Source organism: Oncorhynchus nerka, unplaced genomic scaffold, assembly GCF_034236695.1.
Source record: "Oncorhynchus nerka isolate Pitt River unplaced genomic scaffold, Oner_Uvic_2.0 unplaced_scaffold_1969, whole genome shotgun sequence".
Taxonomy (NCBI): Eukaryota; Metazoa; Chordata; class Actinopteri; order Salmoniformes; family Salmonidae; genus Oncorhynchus; species Oncorhynchus nerka.
This window is the reverse complement of record NW_027039358.1, coordinates 1-22363: the sequence shown is the minus strand read 5'-3', so window position 1 is coordinate 22363 and position 22363 is coordinate 1. Positions and strand designations below refer to the sequence as shown.

Genomic DNA, 22363 nt, shown 5'->3' with positions numbered 1-22363 from the left:
CCTACCACTGTAGTTATTTTATGGCTGGTTATGACACCTACATAAGAGTCAAACCCCACAGAACCTACCACTGTAGTTATTTTATGGCTGGTTATGACACCTACATAAGAGTCAAAACCCACAGAACCTACCACTGTAGTTATTTTATGGTTGGTTATGACACCTACATAAGATTCAGAACCCACAGAACCTACCACTGTAGTTATTTTATGGTTGGTTATGACACCTACATAAGAGTCAAACCCCACAGAACCTACCACTGTAGTTATTTTATGGTTGGTTATGACACCTACATAAGAGTCAGAACCCACAGAACCTACCACTGTAGTTATTATATGACTGGTTATGACACCTACATAAGAGTCAGAACCCACAGAACCTACCACTGTAGTTATTTTATGACTGGTTATGACACCTACATAAGAGTCAGAACCCACAGAACCTACCACTGTAGTTATTTTATGGTTGGTTATGACACCTACATAAGATTCAGAACCCACAGAACCTACCACTGTAGTTATTTTATGGTTGGTTATGACACCTACATAAGAGTCAAACCCCACAGAACCTACCACTGTAGTTATTTTATGGTTGGTTATGACACCTACATAAGAGTCAGAACCCACAGAACCTACCACTGTAGTTAATATATGACTGGTTATGACACCTACATAAGAGTCAGAACCCACAGAACCTACCACTGTAGTTATTTTATGGCTGGTTATGACACCTACATAAGAGTCAAACCCCACAGAACCTACCACTGTAGTTATTTTATGGTTGGTTCAGACACTTACATAAGATTAAGATGAAAAAACATGACTGTTTTCTCTCAGCATCATGACAAAATGTTTAAAATAGCATTACAATAGCTGCAAGTAGAGTTGCAATTCAACGGCTCAGACACAAGAGGTATGTGGCAGGGTCTACAGTCAATCAAGGACTACAAAAAAAAACAGCCCCGTCGCTGACCCCGATGTCTTGCTCCCAGACAAACTAAACAACTTCTTTGATCGCTTTGAGGACAATACAGTGCCACCGACATGGCCCGCTACCAAAACCTGCGGGCTCTCCACCGCAGCCAACGTAAAATATTTATACTTGTTAACCATCGCAAGGCTGCCGGCCCAGAACGCAACCCTAGCCGTGTCCTCAGAGCATGTGCAGACCAGCTGGCTGGTGAGTTCACAGACATATTCAATCAATCCCTATCCCAGTCTGCTGTTCCCACATGCTTCAAAAGGGCCACCATTGTTCCCGTTCACAAGAAAGCTATGGTAACTGAGCTAAATGACTACCGCCCCGTAGCACTCACTTCCGTCATCATGAAATGCTTTGAGAGACTAGTCAAGGACCATATCACCTCCACCCTACCTGACACCCTAGACCCACTCCAATTTGCTCACCGCCCCAATAGGTCCACAGACGATGCAATCGCAATCACACTGCCCTAACCCATCTGGACAAGAGTTATACCTATGTAAGAATGCTGTTCATCGACTACAGCTCATCATTTAACACCACAGTACCCTCCAAACTCGTCATTAAGCTCGAGACCCTGGGTCTCAACCAAGCCCTGTGCAACTGGGTCCTGGACTTCCTGACGGGACGCCCCCAGGTGGTGAGGGTAGGAAACAACATCTCCACCCGGCTGATCCTCAACACTGGGGACCACAAGGGTGCATTCTCAGCCCTCTCCTATACTCCCTGTTCACCCATAACTGCGTGGCCATGCACACGTCCAAAATAATCATCAAGTTTGCAGACGACACTACAGTGGTAGGCTTGATTACCAACAACAACGAGACGGCCTACAGGGAGGACGTGAGGGCCCTCGGAGTGTGGTGTCAGGAAAATAACCTCAAACTCAACGTCAACAAAACAAAGGAGATGATCGTTGACTTCAGGAAACAGCAGAGGGAGCATCCCCCCCATCCACATTGATGGGACAGCAGTGAAGGTGGAAAGTTTTAAGTTCCTCAGAGTACACATCACGGACAAACTGAAATGGCCACACAGACAGCATGGTGAAGAAGGCGCAACAGTGCATCACCGGGGGCAAACTACCTGCCCTCCAGGACATCTACACCACCCAATGTCACAGGAAGGCCAAAAAGATCATCAAGGACAACAACCACCCGAGCCACTGCCTATTCACCCCGCTATCATCCAGAAGGCGAGGTCAGTACAGGTGCATCAAAGCTGGGACCGAGAGACTGAAAAACAGCTTCTATCTCAAGGCCATCAGACTGTTAAACAGCCACCACTAACACTGAGTGGCTGCTTCCAACACACTGACTCAACTCCAGCCACTTTAATAATTGGAATTGATGGGAAATGATGTAAAATATATCACTAGCCACTTTAAACAATGCTACCTAATATAATGTTTACATACCCTACATTATTCATCTCATATGTATACGTATATACTGTACTCTATATCATCTACTGCATCTTTATGTAATACATGTATCACTAGCCACTTTAACTATGCCACTTTGTTTACATACTCATCTCATATGTCTATACTGTACTCAATACCATCTACTGCATCTTGCCTATGCCGTTCTGTACCATCACTCATTCATATATCTTTATGTACATATTCTTTATCCCGTTACACTTGTGTAGTAGTAAGGTAGTAGTTTTGGAATTGTTAGCTAGATTACTTGTTGGTTATTACTGCATTGTTGGAACTAGAAGCACAAGCATTTCGCTACACTCGCATTAACATCTGCTAACTATGTGTATGTGACAAATACAATTTGATTTGATTTGATTTTTGATTTGATAACATACTGTAACTCACTGATCTCACAATGGCATATAGCTTGCGTTTTCTTGATAAATGATTTGGTAACAGTTTACTTGACACCCAGCATCATAACACGTTATGACATGTGACACGTTACGACGTTATGACCTCTGACACGTTACGACGTTATGACCTCTGACACGTTACGACATTATGACCTCTGACACGTTACGACGTTATGACATGTTCACAAACAATCGCAAAATTCAATAATATATAGAACTTTTCTCACTGCACTGGTATATAAGATTTTTTGAGGCCTTGCTCACAATTCATTCTGTGGCAGCACAATGACCAAACAATATGCTGTATGTGAAGCTCTTGATCACATCTTTGATCATGAAACTGGTGAGGAGGACAGAGTCCTTGTTAAACTTCGACACAAAGTGGTCTGTGATTAATAGCACTATGTTTCTTCTGAGGAGGGTTAAGGATGGCTAACTGCTAAATTATGATTTTTAAAATACATTATTATCTTTTATTATAGAATTATTCAAGACAAAATGAAGAAATGTCTTGCTCAACTAGGCGTCCTGCAAAATGTCGGGCAGCCGCCAGCAGGCTCAACACAACCTCCGTCCACGACTAGGGGCTGATCCTGACGGGAGGATCAGCCCCCAAAGATATTCAGAATTATGAGTGTTTTGCTTTAGAATCTCTATGGTAACTTCCTGTGGTATCCTGCTCTCTCTGAAGTCTAAATCATACAGGTTTGCATGCTGTTATTACAGCGCTGGGTCTCTGTCTTTCATTCACACCGGATGGAACAGATATACAGATACTTTACTTGTCTGATACACCGCCTGTCTGATACACCGCCTGTCTGATACACCGCCTGCATGATACACCGCCTGTATGATACACCGCCTGCATGATACACCGCCTGCATGATACACCGCCTGTCTGATACACCGCCTGTCTGATACACCGCCTGTCAGATACACCGCCTGTCTGATACACCGCCTGTCTGATACACCACCAGTCTGATACACCGCCTGTCTGATACACCGCCTGTCTGATACACCGCCTGTCTGATACACCGACTGCATGATACACCGCCTGTCTGATACACCGCCTGTCTGATACACCGCCTGTCTGATACACCGCCTGCATGATACACCGCCTGCATGATACACCGCCTGTCTGATACACCGCCTGTCCGATACACCGCCTGTCTGATATACCGCCTGCATGATACACCGCCTGTCTGATACACCGCCTATCTGATACACCGCCTGCATGATACACCACCTGTCTGATACACCACCTGTCTGATACACCGCCTGCATGATACACCGCCTGCATGATACACCGCCTGTCTGATACACCGCCTGTATGATACACCGCCTGTCTGATACACCGCCTGTCTGATACACCGCCTGCATGATACACCGCCTGTCTGATACACCGCCTGTCTGATACACCGCCTGCATGATACACCGCCTGTCTGATACACCGCCTGTCTGATACACCGCCTGTCTGATACACCGCCTGCATGATACACCGCCTGTCTGATACACCACCTGTCTGATACACCGCCTGCATGATACACCGCCTGTCTGATACACCGCCTGTATGATACACCGCCTGTCTGATACACCTCCTGTCTGATACACCGCCTGCATGATACACCGCCTGTCTGATACCTCTCACCAATTTTCCTCCCTTTTCTCTGTGTGTTTATTGTAAATGTATAAACAAACATTTTAAAATCATCTTTGTGAAAAGCTAATAGATAGAAGATGGAACATGTTCATATTTTGTGATATTTTCTCTAGGTTCAATGTGAGTTAAACAAAAAAAGTCAATCACTCACCATGATTGTCCTACTAAAGGGTACACTCCTGCAGCCTTTCTTAAACCAGTTTAGGGACCAGCAAGGCATGGCCTTCTTTCTCTGGGCACCACTTTGGTAATACATTTTTCTTCATAAAAAACACACATTTTATTTATTGTATTTTTTACTTTACACTAAATTAATGAATTATGTGTTTACTTGGCTGCCTTCATGGTTTGTCTGTGTCTATCTGTCTGCCTGCCTGTCTGTCTGTCTGTAATTTTGTCTGTGTTACTCTCATGTCTTTCTCTGTGCTTTCATCATGGTCGGTCAGTCGGTCAGTCGGTCGTTATTAAAATAATGTTATCATTATACACAATCACCTTACCTGTGCTGTCAATACAAACTATGTAACAACAACTGAATATTTATAAACAAATAACAAGACATTATAAGGAATAGTAAAAGATGTCTGACTCACCTAATCAGTGAGATGGGTGTGCCTGTCTCTTGAACACCAGCATGTCAAACATCGGAGGGAAGGAGGAGAGGGACATTCTCACGGTGTTTTACATTTACATTTACATTTAAGTCATTTAGCAGACGCTCTTATCCAGAGCGACTTACAAATTGGTGCATTCACCTTATGACCTCCAGTGGAACAGTAGTGCATCTAAATCTTTTCAGGGGAGGGGGTGAGAGGGATTACTTTATCCTATCCTAGGTATTCCTTAAAGAGGTGGGGTTTCAGGTGTCTCCGGAAGGTGGTGATTGACTCCGCTGTCCTGGCGTCGTGAGGGAGTTTGTTCCACCATTGGGGGGCCAGAGCAGCGAACAGTTTTGACTGGGCTGAGCGGGAACTGTACTTCCTCAGTGGTAGGGAGGCGAGCAGGCCAGAGGTGGATGAACGCAGTGCCCTTGTTTGGGTGTAGGGCCTGATCAGAGCCTGGAGGTACTGAGGTGCCGTTCCCCTCACAGCTCCGTAGGCAAGCACCATGGTCTTGTAGCGGATGCGAGCTTCAACTGGAAGCCAGTGGAGGGAGCGGAGGAGCGGGGTGACGTGAGAGAACTTGGGAAGGTTGAACACCAGACGGGCTGCGGCGTTCTGGATGAGTTGTAGGGGTTTAATGGCACAGGCAGGGAGCCCAGCCAACAGCGAGTTGCAGTAATCCAGACGGGAGATGACAAGTGCCTGGATTAGGACCTGCGCCGCTTCCTGTGTGAGGCAGGGTCGTACTCTGCGGATGTTGTAGAGCATGAACCTACAGGAACGGGCCACCGCCTTGATGTTAGTTGAGAACGACAGGGTGTTGTCCAGGATCACGCCAAGGTTCTTAGCGCTCTGGGAGGAGGACACAATGGAGTTGTCAACCGTGATGGCGAGATCATGGAACGGGCAGTCCTTCCCGGGAGGAAGAGCAGCTCCGTCTTGCCGAGGTTCAGCTTGAGGTGGTGATCCGTCATCCACACGGATATGTCTGCCAGACATGCAGAGATGCGATTCGCCACCTGGTCATCAGAAGGGGGAAAGGAGAAGATTAATTGTGTGTCGTCTGCATAGCAATGATAGGAGAGACCATGTGAGGTTATGACAGAGCCAAGTGACTTGGTGTATAGCGAGAATAGGAGAGGGCCTAGAACAGAGCCCTGGGGGACACCAGTGGTGAGAGCACGTGGTGTGGAGACGGTTTTCAACCGACGGTCTGCTGCCATATTTAGATGTTGTTGCAGCAGGAGAGGAGAAGCTGGTCTCCCAGAAGTAGAATGAAAGGGAAGTAACATCTTCACCGCCAACTAACTGAGTTGTGGGTTTTCTCCACTGCTGAACAGCCAGAATGTGGAAAGGAGCATCTCATTAAAACTAGTGTGCATGCATTGGTCACAGGACAGCTCCAATAGTTAATCCTCTAGAACCGGTGACAAGCTGTGATGCCCCGTACACATTGGGATGTATTTTAAATCTTTCTCTGGCGTGGATCAGATTGTGAAGGAAATTAATTATTGAATTTGACCAGATGTGATCCCATCTGTTTATGCAAATGATCCATATCCACATCACCCTGGTCATGTGATCCATATCCACATCACCCTGGTCATGTGATCCAAATCCACATCACCCTGGTCATGTGATCCAAATCCACATCACCCTGGTCATGTGATCCATATCCACATCACCCTGGTCATGTGATCCAAATCCACATCACCCTGGTCATGTGATCCATATCCACATCACCCTGGTCATGTGATCCAAATCCACATCACCCTGGTCATGTGATCCAAATCCACAACACCTTCGTCAGTCAGAGTTGAGAATAGGGGGAAAATATTGAAAATGTCTCCATCCACTTGGTATCTCCAGACACTCCGTTTTTCTTCAAATCTGCAAATATTGTATATAAAAGAAGTTGGGCTACATTTGAAATGTCTCATCTAATTGAATTGCTAACTAATTTGAAGCACAGGCTCTGTCTAAAACCTAAGAATCAGTATCATCTGCCATATCCTGGATCTGATACAAGACAGTGTCATTGGACAGTGGGATTTCCCCTTTGCCTGTGGACCTTTATTTAACCTTTATTTAACCAGGCAAGTCAGTTAAGAACACATTCTTATTTTCAATGATGGCCTAGGGACAGTGGGTTAACTGCCTGTTCAGGGGCAAAACGACAGATTTGTACCTTGTCAGCTCAGGGGCTTGAACTTGCATATCCTGGATCTGATACAAGACAGTGTCATTGGAAGGTGGGATTTCCCCTTTGCCTGTGGACTTCAATGCGGACCTTCTGGTTACAAGTCCACCACTCTAACCACTAGGCTACGCTGCTGTATGTGACCAGGAGAAAAAACCTTTCCAAGCCAAACTGTTACACACAGACTACATCGTTGTCACCATATCAGCTAAAGTAACATCATAGTTAACATAGCTAATAGAACTAAAGTGTTAGTAAACCTGCTACAATCACGCAGTAATGTTACAGTGTACAGTCAGTAAGTAGTTTAGCACTTACACCGTTGGGTCCCGGTGGCAATAAATTAGTAAAAACCAAAAGCTTACCTTAGAAGAGTTGCAGTGTTGAGTTGGATAATCATAGCCAGCGAGCTAAAATAGCACCCTTCTGTTATAGCCAGCTAGCTAACATAGCACCCCTCTGTTATAGCCAGCTAGCTAACATAGCACCCCTCTGTTATAGCCAGCTAGCTAACATAGCACCATTCTGTTATAGCCAGCTAGCTAACATAGCACCCCTCTGTTATAGCCAGCTAGCTAACATAGCACCCCTCTGTTATAGCCAGCTAGCTAACATAGCACCCCTCTGTTATAGCCAGCTAGCTATCATAGCACCCCTCTGTTATAGCCAGCTAGCTAACATATCACCCCTCTGTTATAGCCAGCTAGCTAACATAGCACCCCTCTCTTATAGCCAGCTAGCTAACATAGCACCCCTCTCTTATAGCCAGCTAGCTAACATAGCACCCCTCTGTTATAGCCAGCTAGCTAACATAGCACCATTCTGTTATAGCCAGCTAGCTAACATAGCACCCCTCTGTTATAGCCAGCTAGCTAACATAGCACCCCTCTATTATAGCCAGCTAGCTAACATAGCACCCCTCTGTTATAGCCAGCTAGCTAACATAGCACCCCTCTTTTATAGCCAGCTAGCTAACATAGCACCCATCTGTTATAGCCAGCTAGCTAACATAGCACCCCTCTGTTATAGCCAGCTAGCTAACATAGCACCCATCTGTTATATAGCCAGCTAGCTAACATAGCACCCCTCTGTTATAGCCAGCTAGCTAGCATAGCACCCCTCTGTTATAGCCAGCTAGCTAGCATAGCACCCCTCTGTTTGAGCAGGGTGTTGTCAGTAGGCTAAACTAGATAGCTGCATTTACAAACTAAGTAAGTGGAATTTTTTTTTGTCTCTCTCTCTCTTTTGCTTCTCCTTAATTTTGGAAGAAATTAATTTGTTCAAAACTGTTCAGCTATTAACTTCCTCTCTCTTCGAGTCAACTACTCACCACATATTATACACATTTTACCTGTAGCTTATGCTTTCAGTACTGGATTCATTCTCTGATCCTTTGATTGGGTGGACCACATGTTAGTTCAGGCTGCAAGAGCTCTGATAGGTTGGAGGATGTTCCCCGGAAGTTGTCATAATTACTGTGTAAGTCTATGGAAGGGGGTGAGAAGCATGAACCTCCTAGGTTTTGTATTGAAGTCAATGTACCCAGAGGACGGAAGCTAGCTGTCCTCTGGCTACACCATGGTGCTACCCTACAGAATGCTGTTGAGGCTACTGTAGACCTTCACTGCAAAACAGTGTATTTTACAGTATATATTTAGTATCGTTTTTATCTCAAAAAGGACAACTTTAAATGTTTTACCATTTTTATTTGCATGAAATTCTCTGAATTTGAATCCCACTATAGCACGGATCTTCAGCCGCCCAGATTGAATACAGCCCTTAAGCACATCGACTGAACACACACATTCCACTGAATTATTTTGTAGACAGAAAGACAGGTGCTGCAATTGTTGTGATTTAAATTGCGAGTTAACACAAAAATAAATCCTGCTGTAAAAACGTTTTTTTAAGCTACTATGCAATCTGGGAAAAAAAATTCAAAGACTGTATCAGGATGTAAAACAACTGGAAACAGGAGTATTCATAACAACAGTTGTGTTTTATATCCCTATACAGGGATATATGTGATCCAAGATGGCGTAGCAGTCGGACGTGTGTTTTGTCTTGTCCCGTCCTGTATAGTGTAAATATAGTTTTTCCTCGTTTTTTTTTTCTGTATATATTTCGTACATATTTTAATCTCACTTTCCAACTACAGGCTGAATATACTCTCCTGCAACCCGCATCACCCAATGTGGTACGGATCTGCTTTTTCTATACTTTAGAATCGGAACCCTCATCAGAAGCTAGCCGCTAACTAGCTACTAGCTAGCCACTGCTAGCGGTCTTCAACGCTAACTAGGACACCAGCGCGACATCTACCCAAAGCATATCAGACTGCTTTTTCTCTACCACATCTCCGGATTCCTACCGCAAGCTCTGAACCTTTATACCGGATCATCGTAAATAGCTAGCTGCAATCCGAGTGGCTACTCCTGGCTAACGTCTCTGTCCCAGAGCAAGCACCAGTTAGCCTGGAGCTAGCCTGGAGCTAAGCCCATCTCCCGACTAGCCGAAGAGGTCCAAAAATACCTAATTTGCCAATTGGCCTGGACCCTCTACTGACCCTCTACTGCCGACACGGAGCCCCGCCGATCCATCACGACTGGTCCGGCAACATAATCGTCCGAGGGGGTTTCAACAGGCTTTTCCGCTGCGACATCGCCAAAGATCGATCTGCTGGCCAAGGCCCGCGAGCTTTCTGAATCGCTGTATCTCCAGCTCACCGCATGAAGAGGAATAAACAGACTCACCCCATCGCGACGTCCCCAAAGGTTAACTCTCTAGCCCTCGCTATCTCCCTGCTTGCTAATTCGGCCTGCTAACGGCTAGCTTGTCAAGCTCCGGTCCGCTAACTGCTACCTTGTCTAGCTCGGGCCTACGAACTGTTAGCTTGTTAGCACAGGCCTGCTAACCGTCTGAACCACCGCGTCCCAATCACTCTCTGACCCCATTTACTTTCTATCTCTTTTTTGATTTTTAATTTGTTTATACCTTCCGGAAACCTGCCTCACCCAATGTGATACGGAATCGCTATTACTTTTACTCTTATTTTTATGACACACTCAAGAACCTCCAGACGCTAACCAGCTAACTAGCTACAAGCTAGTTAGTCATTGTTAGTTTAAAAAAAAAACCTGGATAACACTCGCCAGCCCAGCCCCCTGCCCATCCACCGCTGCCCCTGGACACTGATCTCTTGGCTACATAGCTGACGCACGCTGGACTGTTCATTAATCACGGTACTCCTTTCTGCTTGTTTGTCTTACCTGTCGGCCCCGTTGCCTAGTCAACGCCATTTTACCTGCTGTTTGTTGTGCTAGCGGATTAGCCTCGCCTACTGTTTTTAGCTAGCTTTCCAAATTCAACACCTGTGATTACTGTATGCCTCGCTGTATGTCTCTCTCAGATGTCAATATGCCTTGTATACTGTTGTTCAGGTTAGTTATAATTGTTTTAGTTCACAATGGAGCCCCTAGACCCACTCTGCATACCCCTGTTACCTCCTTTGTCCCACCTCCCACACATGCGGTGACCTCACCCATTACAACCAGCATGTCCAGAGATACAACCTGTCTCATCATCACCCAGTGCCTGGGCTTACCTCCGCTGTACCCGCACCCCACCATACCCCTGTCTGCGCATTATGCCCTGAATATATTCTACCATGCCCAGAAACCTGCTCCTCTTATCCTCTGCCCCCAACGCTCTAGGCGACCAGTTTTGATAGCCTTTAGCCGCACCCTCATACTACTCCTTCTCTGTTCCGCGGGTGATGTGGAGGTAAACCCAGGCCCTGCATGTCCCCAGGTACCCTCATTTGTTGACTTCTGTGATCGAAAAAGCCTTGGTTTTATGCATGTCAACATCAGAAGCCTCCTCCCTAAGTTTGTTTTACTCACTGCTTTAGCACACTCTGCATACCCCTGTTACCTCCTTTGTCCCACCTCCCACACATGCGGTGACCTCACCCATTACAACCAGCATGTCCAGAGATACAACCTGTCTCATCATCACCCAGTGCCTGGGCTTACCTCCGCTGTACCCGCACCCCACCATACCCCTGTCTGCGCATTATGCCCTGAATATATTCTACCATGCCCAGAAACCTGCTCCTCTTATCCTCTGCCCCCAACGCTCTAGGCGACCAGTTTTGATAGCCTTTAGCCGCACCCTCATACTACTCCTTCTCTGTTCCGCGGGTGATGTGGAGGTAAACCCAGGCCCTGCATGTCCCCAGGTACCCTCATTTGTTGACTTCTGTGATCGAAAAGCCTTGGTTTTATGCATGTCAACATCAGAAGCCTCCTCCCTAAGTTTGTTTTACTCACTGCTTTAGCACACTCTGCTAACCCTGATGTCCTTGCAGTGTCTGAATCCTGGCTCAGGAAGGCCACCAAAAATTCAGAGATTTCCATACCCAACTATAACATCTTCCGTCAAGATAGAACTACCAAAGGGGGCGGAGTTGCAGTCTACTGCAGAGATAGCCTGCAAAGTAATGTCATACTTTCCAGGTCCATACCCAAACAGTTCGAACTACTAATTTTGAAAATTACCCTCTCCAGAAATAAGTCTCTCACTGTTGCCGCCTGCTACCGGCCACCCTCAGCTCCCAGCTGTGCCCTGACACCATTTGTGAATTGATCGCCCCATCTAGCTTCAGAGTTTGTTCTGTTAAGTGACCTAAACTGGGATATGCTTAACACCCCGGCAGTCCTACAATGTAAGCTAGATGCCCTCAATCTCACTCAAATCATCAAGGAACCCACCAGGTACAACCCTAACTCTGTAAACAAGGGCACCCTCATAGACGTCATCCTGACCAACTGGCCCTCCAAATACACCTCCGCTGTCTTCAACCAGGATCTCAGCGATCACTGCCTCATTGCCTGTATCCGCCACGGAGCCGAAGTCAAACGACCACCCTCATCACTGTCAAACGCTCCCTAAAAAACTTCTGTGAGCAGGCCTTTCTAATCGACCTGGCCCGGTATCCTGGAAGGACATTGACCTCATCCCGTCAGTTGAGGATGCCTGGTCATTCTTTAAAAGTAACTTCCTCACCATTTTAGATAAGCATGCTCCGTTCAAAAAATGCAGAACCAAGAACAGATACAGCCCTTGGTTCACTCCAGACCTGACTGCCCTCGACCAGCACAAAAACATCCTGTGGCGGACTGCAATAGCATCGAATAGCCCCCGTGATATGCAACTGTTCAGGGAAGTCAGGAACCAATACACGCAGTCAGTCAGGAAAGCTAAGGCCAGCTTCTTCAGGCAGAAGTTTGCATCCTGTAGCTCCAACTCCAAAAAGTTCTGGGACACTGTGAAGTCCATGGAGAACAAGAGCACCTCCTCCCAGCTGCCCACTGCACTGAGGCTAGGTAACACGGTCTCCACCGATAAATCCACGATTATCGAAAGCTTCAATAAGCACTTCTCAACGGCTGGCCATGCCTTCCGCCTGGCTACTCCAACCTCGGCCAACAGCTCCGCCCCCCCCCGCAGCTCCTCGCCCAAGCCTCTCCAGGTTCTCCTTTACCCAAATCCAGATAGCAGATGTTCTGAAAGAGCTGCAAAACCTAGACCCGTACAAATCAGCTGGGCTTGACAATCTGGACCCTCTATTTCTGAAACTATCTGCCGCCATTGTCGCAACCCCTATTACCAGCCTGTTCAACCTCTCTTTCATATCGTCTGAGATCCCCAAGGATTGGAAAGCTGCCGCAGTCATCCCCCTCTTCAAAGGGGGAGACACCCTGGACCCAAACTGCTATAGACCTATATCCATCCTGCCCTGCCTATCTAAGGTCTTCGAAAGCCAAGTCAACAAACAGGTCACTGACCATCTCGAATCCCACCGTACCTTCTCCGCTGTGCAATCTGGTTTCCGAGCCGGTCACGGGTGCACCTCAGCCACGCTCAAGGTACTAAACGATATCATAACCGCCATCGATAAAAGACAGTACTGTGCAGCCGTCTTCATCGACCTCGCCAAGGCTTTCGACTCTGTCAATCACCATATTCTTATCGGCAGACTCAATAGCCTCGGTTTCTCGGATGACTGCCTTGCCTGGTTCACCAATTACTTTGCAGACAGAGTTCAGTGTGTCAAATCGGAGGGCATGCTGTCCGGTCCTCTGGCAGTCTCTATGGGGGTGCCACAGGGTTCAATTCTCGGGCCGACTCTTTTTTCTCTGTATATATCAATGATGTTGCTCTTGCTGCGGGCGATTCCCTGATCCACCTCTACGCAGACGACACCATTCTATATACTTTCGGCCCGTCATTGGACACTGTGCTATCTAACCTCCAAACGAGCTTCAATGCCATACAGCACTCCTTCAGTGGCCTCCAACTGCTCTTAAACGCGAGTAAAACCAAATGCATGCTTTTCAACCGATCGCTGCCTGCACCCGCATGCCCGACTAGCATCACCACCCTGGATGGTTCCGACCTTGAATATGTGGACATCTATAAGTACCTAGGTGTCTGGCTAGACTGCAAACTCTCCTTCCAGACTCACATCAAACATCTCCAATCGAAAATCAAATCAAGAGTCGGCTTTCTATTCCGCAACAAAGCCTCCTTCACTCATGCCGCCAAGCTTACCCTAGTAAAACTGACTATCCTACCGATCCTCGATTTCGCGATGTCATCTACAAAATGGCTTCCAACACTCTACTCAGCAAACTGGATGCAGTCTATCATAGTGCCATCCGTTTTGTCACCAAAGCACCTTATACCACCCACCACTGCGACTTGTATGCTCTAGTCGGCTGGCCCTCGCTACATATTCGTCGCCAGACCCACTGGCTCCAGGTCATCTACAAGTCCATGCTAGGTAAAGCTCCGCCTTATCTCAGTTCACTGGTCACGATGGCAACACCCATCCGTAGCACACGCTCCAGCAGGTGTATCTCACTGATCATCCCTAAAGCCAACACCTCATTTGGCCGCCTTTCGTTCCAGTACTCTGCTGCCTGTGACTGGAACGAACTGCAAAAATCGCTGAAGTTGGAGACTTTTATCTCCCTCACCAACTTCAAACATCAGCTATCCGAGCAGCTAACCGATCGCTGCAGCTGTACATAGTCTATTGGTAAATAGCCCACCCATTTTCACCTACCTCATTCCCATACTGTTTTTATACTGTTTTTTTTTTTTAAATTTTATTTACTTTTCTGCTCTTTTGCACACCAATATCTCTACCTGTACATGACCATCTGATCATTTATCACCCCAGTGTTAATCTGCAAAATTGTATTATTCGCCTACCTCCTCATGCCTTTTGCACACTGCCCATTTTTTTTTTCTACTGTGTTATTGACTTGTTAATTGTTTACTCCATGTGTAACTCTGTGTTGTCTGTTCACACTGCTATGCTTTATCTTGGCCAGGTCGCAGTTGCAAATGAGAACTTGTTCTCAACTAGCCTACCTGGTTAAATAAAGGTGAAATAAAAAAATAAAAAAAACAGGCAGTACCCATAATACATACACCCCACAAGAACATACACTACCCATAATACATACACCCCACAAGAACATACACTACCCATAATACATACACCCCACAAGAACATACACTACCATTTAATACATGCTATGTATCCCCACTGGATACATACACTACCCATAATACATACACCCCACAAGAACATACACTACCCATAATACATACACCCCACAAGAACATACACTACCCATAATACATACACCCCACAAGAACATACACTACCCATAATACATACACCCCACAAGAACATACACTACCCATAATACATACACCCCACAAGAACATACACTACCCATAATACATACACCCCACAAGAACATACACTACCTATAATACATACACCCCACAAGAACATACACTACCATTTAATACATGCTTTATATCCCTATACAGCCAGTACCCACTACCCATAATACATACACCCCACAAGAACATAAACTACCCATAATACATACACCCCACAAGAACATACACTACCCATAATACATACACCCCACAAGAACATACACTACCCATAATACATACATCCCACAAGAACATACACTACCCATAATACATACACCCCACAAGAACATACACTACCCATAATACACACACCCCACTGGATACATACACTACCCCTCAGTCCCGAGCTTCCCCTCAGTCCCGAGCTACCTCAGTCCCGAGCTGCCCCTCAGTCCAGTGGGGTCCTCGGTGAGGGTTATTAGGCCAAGGTCGGCGGCGAGGGTCGCTAATTTAAGGACGTATTACAAGGGGACTAAGACTTGGTTGGAGTGGGGTCCACGTCCCGAGCCGGAGCCGCCACCGTAGACAGACGCCCACCCGTCCGCCACCTTGGGGGGGGTTCTGTCACGCCCTGGTCTTATTATTTTGTGTTTTCTTTCTTTATTTGGTTAGGCCAGGGTGTGACATGGGTTTATTTATGTGTTGTGTTTTTGTATTGGGGTTTTAGTAGGTATTGGGATTGTGGCTTAGTAGGGTTGTCTAGTAAAGTCTATGGTTGCCTGAGGCGGTTCTCAATCAGAGGCAGGTGATTATCGTTGTCTCTGATTGGGAACCATATTTAGGCAGCTATATTCTTTGAGTGTTTCGTGGGTGATTGTTCATGTCTCTGTGTGTGTTTGCACCAGACAGACTGTATAGGTTTTCGCGTTACGTTTCTTGTTTTTGTATTGTTCGTGTTTATTCGTTTATTAAACATGTATCAAAATTACCACGCTGCATTTTGGTCCGACTCTCTTTCACCCGAAGAAAACCGTAACAGGCGTAGATAATGTACTCATATAGGGCGTGTCAAATGATATTCTAAACATGGTTATTATTCTACCATTGCCTGGCTGCTGCTGTTAAGACCAGATAGACCAGACTGGTCAGGCTCCGGAGACGGGCACATCGTGCACCACTCCCTAGCATTCTCCTCTCAAATGTCCAGTCTCTTGACAACAAGGTTGATGAAATCCGAGCAAGGGTAGCATTCCAGAGGGACATCAGAGACTGTAACGTTCTTTGCTTCACGGAAACATGGCTCACTGGAGAGACGCTATTGGAGACGGTGCAGCCAGCTGGTTTCTCCATGCATCGCGCCGACAGAATCAAACATCTTTCTGGTAAGAAGAGTAGCGGGGGCGTATGCTTTATGGTTAACGTGACGTGGTGTGATCATGACAACATACAGGTACTCAAGTCCTTCTGTTCACCTGATTTAGAATTCCTCACAATCAAATGTAGACCGCATTATCTACCAAGGGAATTCTCTTCGATTATAATCACAGCCGTATATATTCCCCCCAAAGCAGACACATCGATGGCCCTGAACAAACTTTATTTGACTCTTTGCAAACTGGAATCCATATATCCGGAGGCTGCATTCATTGTAGCTGGGGATTTTAACAAGGCTAATCTGAAAACAAGACTCCCTAAATGTTATCAGCATATCGATTGCGCAACCAAGGCTAGAAAAACCTTGGATCATTGCTATTCCAACTTCCGCGACGCATATAAGGCCGTGCCCCGCCCTCCTTTCGGAAAAGCTGACCACGACTCCATTTTGTTGATCCCTGCCTACAGACAGAAACTAAAACAAGAAGCTCCCGCGCTGAGGTCTGTTCAACGCTGGTCCGACCAATCTGATTCCACACTCCAAGACTGCTTCCATCACGTGGACTGGGATATGTTCCGTATTGCGTCAGACGACAACATTGACGAATACGCTGATTCGGTGTGCGAGTTCATTAGAACGTGCGTTGAAGATGTCGTTCCCATAGCAACGATTAAAACATTCACAAACCAGAAACCGTGGATTGATGGCAGCATTCGCGTGAAATTGAAAGCGCGAACCACTGCTTTTAATCAGGGCAAGGTGACTGGAAACATGACCGAATACAAACAGTGTAACTATTCCCTCCGCAAGGCAATCAAACAAGCTAAGCGTCAGTGTAGAGACAAAGTAGAATCTCAATTCAACGGCTCAGACACAAGAGGTATGTGGCAGGGTCTACAGTCAATCACGGATTACAAAAAGAAAACCAGCACCGTCACGGACCAGGATGTCTTGCTCCCAGGCAGACTAAATCACTTTTTTGCCCGCTTTGAGGACAATACAGTGCCACTGACACTGCCTGCAACTAAAACATGCGGACTCTTCTTCACTGCAGCCGACGAGGCCCAGACGGCATCTCCAGCCGCGCCCTCAGAGCATGCGCAGATCAGCTGGCTGGTGTGTTTACGGACATATTCAATCAATCCCTATCCCAGTCTGTTGTTCCCACCAGCTTCAAGAGGGCCACCATTGTTCCTGTTCCCAAGAAAGCTAAGGTAACTGAGCTAAACGACTACCGCCCCGTAGCACTCACTTCTGTCATTATGAAGTGCTTTGAGAGACTAGTCAAGGACCATATCACCTCCACCCTAACTGACACCCTAGACCCACTCCAATTTGCTTACCGCCCCAATAGGTCCACAGACGATGCAATCTCAACCACACTGCACACTGCCCTAACCCATCTGGACAAGAGGAATACCTATGTGAGAATGGGTGAGACCCTGGGTCTCGACCCTGCCCTGTGCAACTGGGTACTGGACTTCCTGATGGGCCGCCCCCAGGTGGTGAGGGTAGGCAACAACATCTCCACCCCGCTGATCCTCAACACCGGGGCCCTACGAGGGTGCGTTCTGAGCCCTCTCCTATACTCCCTGTTCACCCACGACTGCGTGGCCACGCACGCCTCCAACTCAATCATCAAGTTTGCGGACGACACAACAGTGGTAGGCTTGATTACCAACAACGACGAGACGGCCTACAGGGAGGAGGTGAGGGCCCTCGGAGTGTGGTGTCAGGAAAATAACCTCACACTCAACGTCAACAAAACTAAGGAGATGATTGTGGACTTCAGGAAACAGCAGAGGGAACACCCCCTATCCACATCGATGGAACAGTAGTGGAGAGGGTAGTAAGTTTTAAGTTCCTCGTACACATCACAGACAAACTGAATTGGTCCACCCACACAGACAGCATCGTGAAGAAGGCGCAGCAGCGCCTCTTCAACCTCAGGAGGCTGAAGAAAAAACTGCTTGTCACCAAAGCACTCACAAACTTCTACAGATGCACAATCGAGAGCATCCTGTCGGGCTGTATCACCGCCTAGTACGGCAACTGCTCCGCCCACAACCGTAAGGCTCTCCAGAGGGTAGTGAAGTCTGCACAACGCATCACCGGGGCAAACTACCTGCCCTCCAGGACACCTACACCACCCGATGTCACAGGAAGGCCATAAAGATCATCAAGGACAACAACCACCGAGCCACTGCCTGTTCACCCCGCTATCATCCAGAAGGCGAGGTCAGTACAGGTGCATCAAAGCTGGGACCGAGAGACTGAAAACAGCTTCTATCTCAAGGCCATCAGACTGTTAAACAGCCACCACTAACATTGAGTGGCTGCTGCCAACACACTGACTCAACTCCAGCCACTTTAATAATGGGAATTGATGGGAAATGATGTAAAATATATCACTAGCCACTTTAAACAATGCTACCTAATATAATGTTTACATACCCTACATTATTCATCTCATATGTATACGTATATACTGTACTCTATATCATCTACTGCATCCTTATGTAATACATGTATCACTAGCCACTTTAACTATGCCACTTTGTTTACATACTCATCTCATATGTATATACTGCACTCAATACCATCTACTGTATCTTGCCTATGCCGCTCTGTACCATCACTCATTCATATATCTTATGTACATATTCTTTATCCCCTTACACTTGTGTCTATAAGGTAGTAGTTTTGGAATTGTTAGCTAGATTACTTGTTGGTTATTACTGCATTGTCGGAACTAGAAGCACAAGCACTTCGCTACACTCGCACTAACATCTGCTAACCATGTGTATGTGACAAATACAATTTGATTTGATTTGATTTGATTTAGAGGTCGTGTGACATTCTAAACATGGTTATTATTCTACCGCTGCCTGTCTGCTGCTGTTAAGACCAGATAGACCAGTTAGAGGTCGTGTTCCATTACCATCAAACATCACATCTACTGTGTAGACAGACAGGAACAGTTCAGACAATAATTAAGTGGAATCAGTATAACTGAAACCAGTGCTAAATGTGTAAATCAGGTGTCAGAACACAAAGCACAGTGTTCCTCTGTTCAGACATTGCTGACGCCAGATCTTACAACACCTGGATAGGTATTTTACATATCAGCTGACCACATCATGTGTTTTAGCATGATGATCTATCAGTCAACCATTGGTTGATGCATGCAACCTCTAAGCAGTGGAATGCGACCTTAGTCAGTACTGACAAAAACCTGCAGGTGTTTCCCTCACAGCAACAACCAGTATACTGCACTATCTGTGCACTAAACAAGGTCCAGTATACTGCACTATCTCTGCACTAAACAAGGTCCAGTATACTGCACTATCTCTGCACTAAACAAGGTACAGTATACTGCACTATCTCTGCACTAAACAAGGTACAGTATACTGCACTATCTCTGCACTAAACAAGGTACAGTATACTGCACTATCTCTGCACTAAACAAGGTACAGTATACTGCACTATCTCTGCACTAAACAAGGTCCAGTATACTGCACTATCTGTGCACTAAACAAGGTCCAGTATACTGCACTATCTGTGCACTAAACAAGGTCCAGTATACTGCACTATCTGTGCACTAAACAAGGTCCAGTATACTGCACTATCTGTGCACTAAACAAGGTCCAGTATACTGCACTACTAAACAAGGTCCAGTATACTGCACTATCTCTGCACTAATCAAGGTACAGTATACTGCACTATCTCTGCACTAAACAAGGTAAGTATACTGCACTATCTCTGCACTAAACAAGGTCCAGTATACTGCACTATCTCTGCACTAAACAAGGTCCAGTATACTGCACTATCTCTGCACTAAACAAGGTACAGTATACTGCACTATCTCTGCACTAAACAAGGTCCAGTATACTGCACTATCTCTGCACTAAACAAGGTCCAGTATACTGCATCTGTGCACTAAACAAGGTCCAGTATACCTCACTTATAGTGTTGCACTGATCTGTATATTGTTGTCTGCTGTTGTCACAGAGAGATCTGAAGCAGTGGTCCTGCTGGTTTTGCATAGCAGATGCCCCAGGTGGGTGGAGATTTACCTCGACCAATGGAATGGTTTAAAACTCATGCAAAACTAAAGCGCCCAATGTACTGCACCTTACATTCTGTTAAGTTTCATTTTCCCAGCAACTAATCACTTCTAGCCAATGAGAGACTATTATGTAGGTGTCATAACCAGCCATAAAATAACTACAGTGGTAGGTTCTGTAGGGTTTGACTCTTATGTAGGTGTCATAACCAGCCATAAAATAACTACAGTGGTAGGTTCTGTAGGGTTTGACTCTTATGTAGGTGTCATAACCAGCCATAAAATAACTACAGTGGTAGGTTCTGTAGGGTTTGACTCTTATGTAGGTGTCATAACCAACCATAAAATAACTACAGTGGTAGGTTCTGTAGGGTTTGACTCTTATGTAGGTGTCATAACCAACCATAAAATAATGCAATATATGTCACAAACAGGTCTAAATATATGTCATGACAGTGTTATGACCATATTATGACAGGTTATGACACATTATGTCAGCTGTTATGACATAGCTATGACTGTAAAATATATGCTAAATATGCACCCGTCATACATGTGAATTGTGTTTTTAACTAATTCCATGAAATTACTATTGTTTGATAAACTGTTCTATAACAGTTTATCACCATTGAGTGTCTCCCAATAAAACAAAACAACAACATTCTGCCTTGAAGCAATGTGTTGAAAAACGGATTCTCGTAATTTACATAATAGCACATATTTAATGAGGTTTTAATTTAAAAATAAATAAAAACTTCCATATATGTTTACTTTGAACTTGTAAAGTGTCAGCCTGATGAGAGTAAACAAACAAAAATCCCTATTAGCCTGTGGTGCCTGGCCTTAAGACATGATTGACGTGTTATATCCTGTTATGACATATTAAGATGTGTTATAACCTGTTATGACATATTAAGATGTGTTATAACCTGTTATGACATATTATGACGTGTTATAACCTGTTATGACATATTATGATGTGTTATAACCTGTTATGACATATTATGACGTGTTGTAACCTGTTATGACATATTATGACGTGTTGTAACCTGTTATGACATATTAAGACATGATTATGACGTGTTATAACCTGTTATGACATATTAAGATGTGTTATAACCTGTTATGACATATTATGACGTGTTATAACCTGTTATGACATATTATGACGTGTTATAACCTGTTATGACATATTATGATGTGTTGTAACCTGTTATGACATATTATGACATGTTGTAACCTGTTATGACATATTAAGACATGATTATGATGTGTTATAACCTGTTATGACATATTATGACGTGTTGTAACCTGTTATGACATATTATGACGTGTTGTAACCTGTTATGACATATTATGATGTGTTGTAACCTGTTATGACATATTATGACGTGTTGTAACCTGTTATGACATATTATGACGTGTTGTAACCTGTTATGACATATTATGACGTGTTGTAACCTGTTATGACATATTAAGACATGATTATGATGTGTTATAACCTGTTATGACATATTAAGACATTGTTATGATGTGTTATAACCTGTTATGACTATGACGTGTTATAACCTGTTATGACATATTAAGACATGATTATGACCGTATTATAACCTGTTATGACACTGGATGTCAAGTAAAGTGTAACCAATCATGTTGTATGTAAAAAGAAAGGACGTGTGTTTGCACTCAGTGTATCTGACGTCTGTTGATTCTCATTGTACAGCATTAATCTACTCTACTGCTACACTTAAACCACTCTGAGTGTTTTCCCCACTCCAACCTCTTATCTTCCATATCTTTATATGCCAGGGTCTTTCAGTGTTTTAAAAGGCATTGAACCATGAAAATACCCTGTTAAAACACCTGTAACAGGAACTACTACTGGAGCTGC

The 22363-nt window shown here is 45.1% G+C and overlaps 1 protein-coding gene across 1 annotated transcript in view; it reads right to left on the bottom strand.

Annotated features, from left to right (window-relative positions):
- LOC135567512 (GTPase IMAP family member 7-like) overlaps positions 1–20448 on the bottom strand; it is a 45531-nt gene extending 25083 nt beyond the window's left edge. The window contains exon 1 of the mRNA XM_065014876.1: positions 20371–20448. The gene's annotated coding sequence lies outside the window, so the exon portion shown is untranslated. The remainder of the gene's footprint in view (positions 1–20370) is intronic.
- Positions 20449–22363: the final 1915 nt, after the last annotated feature.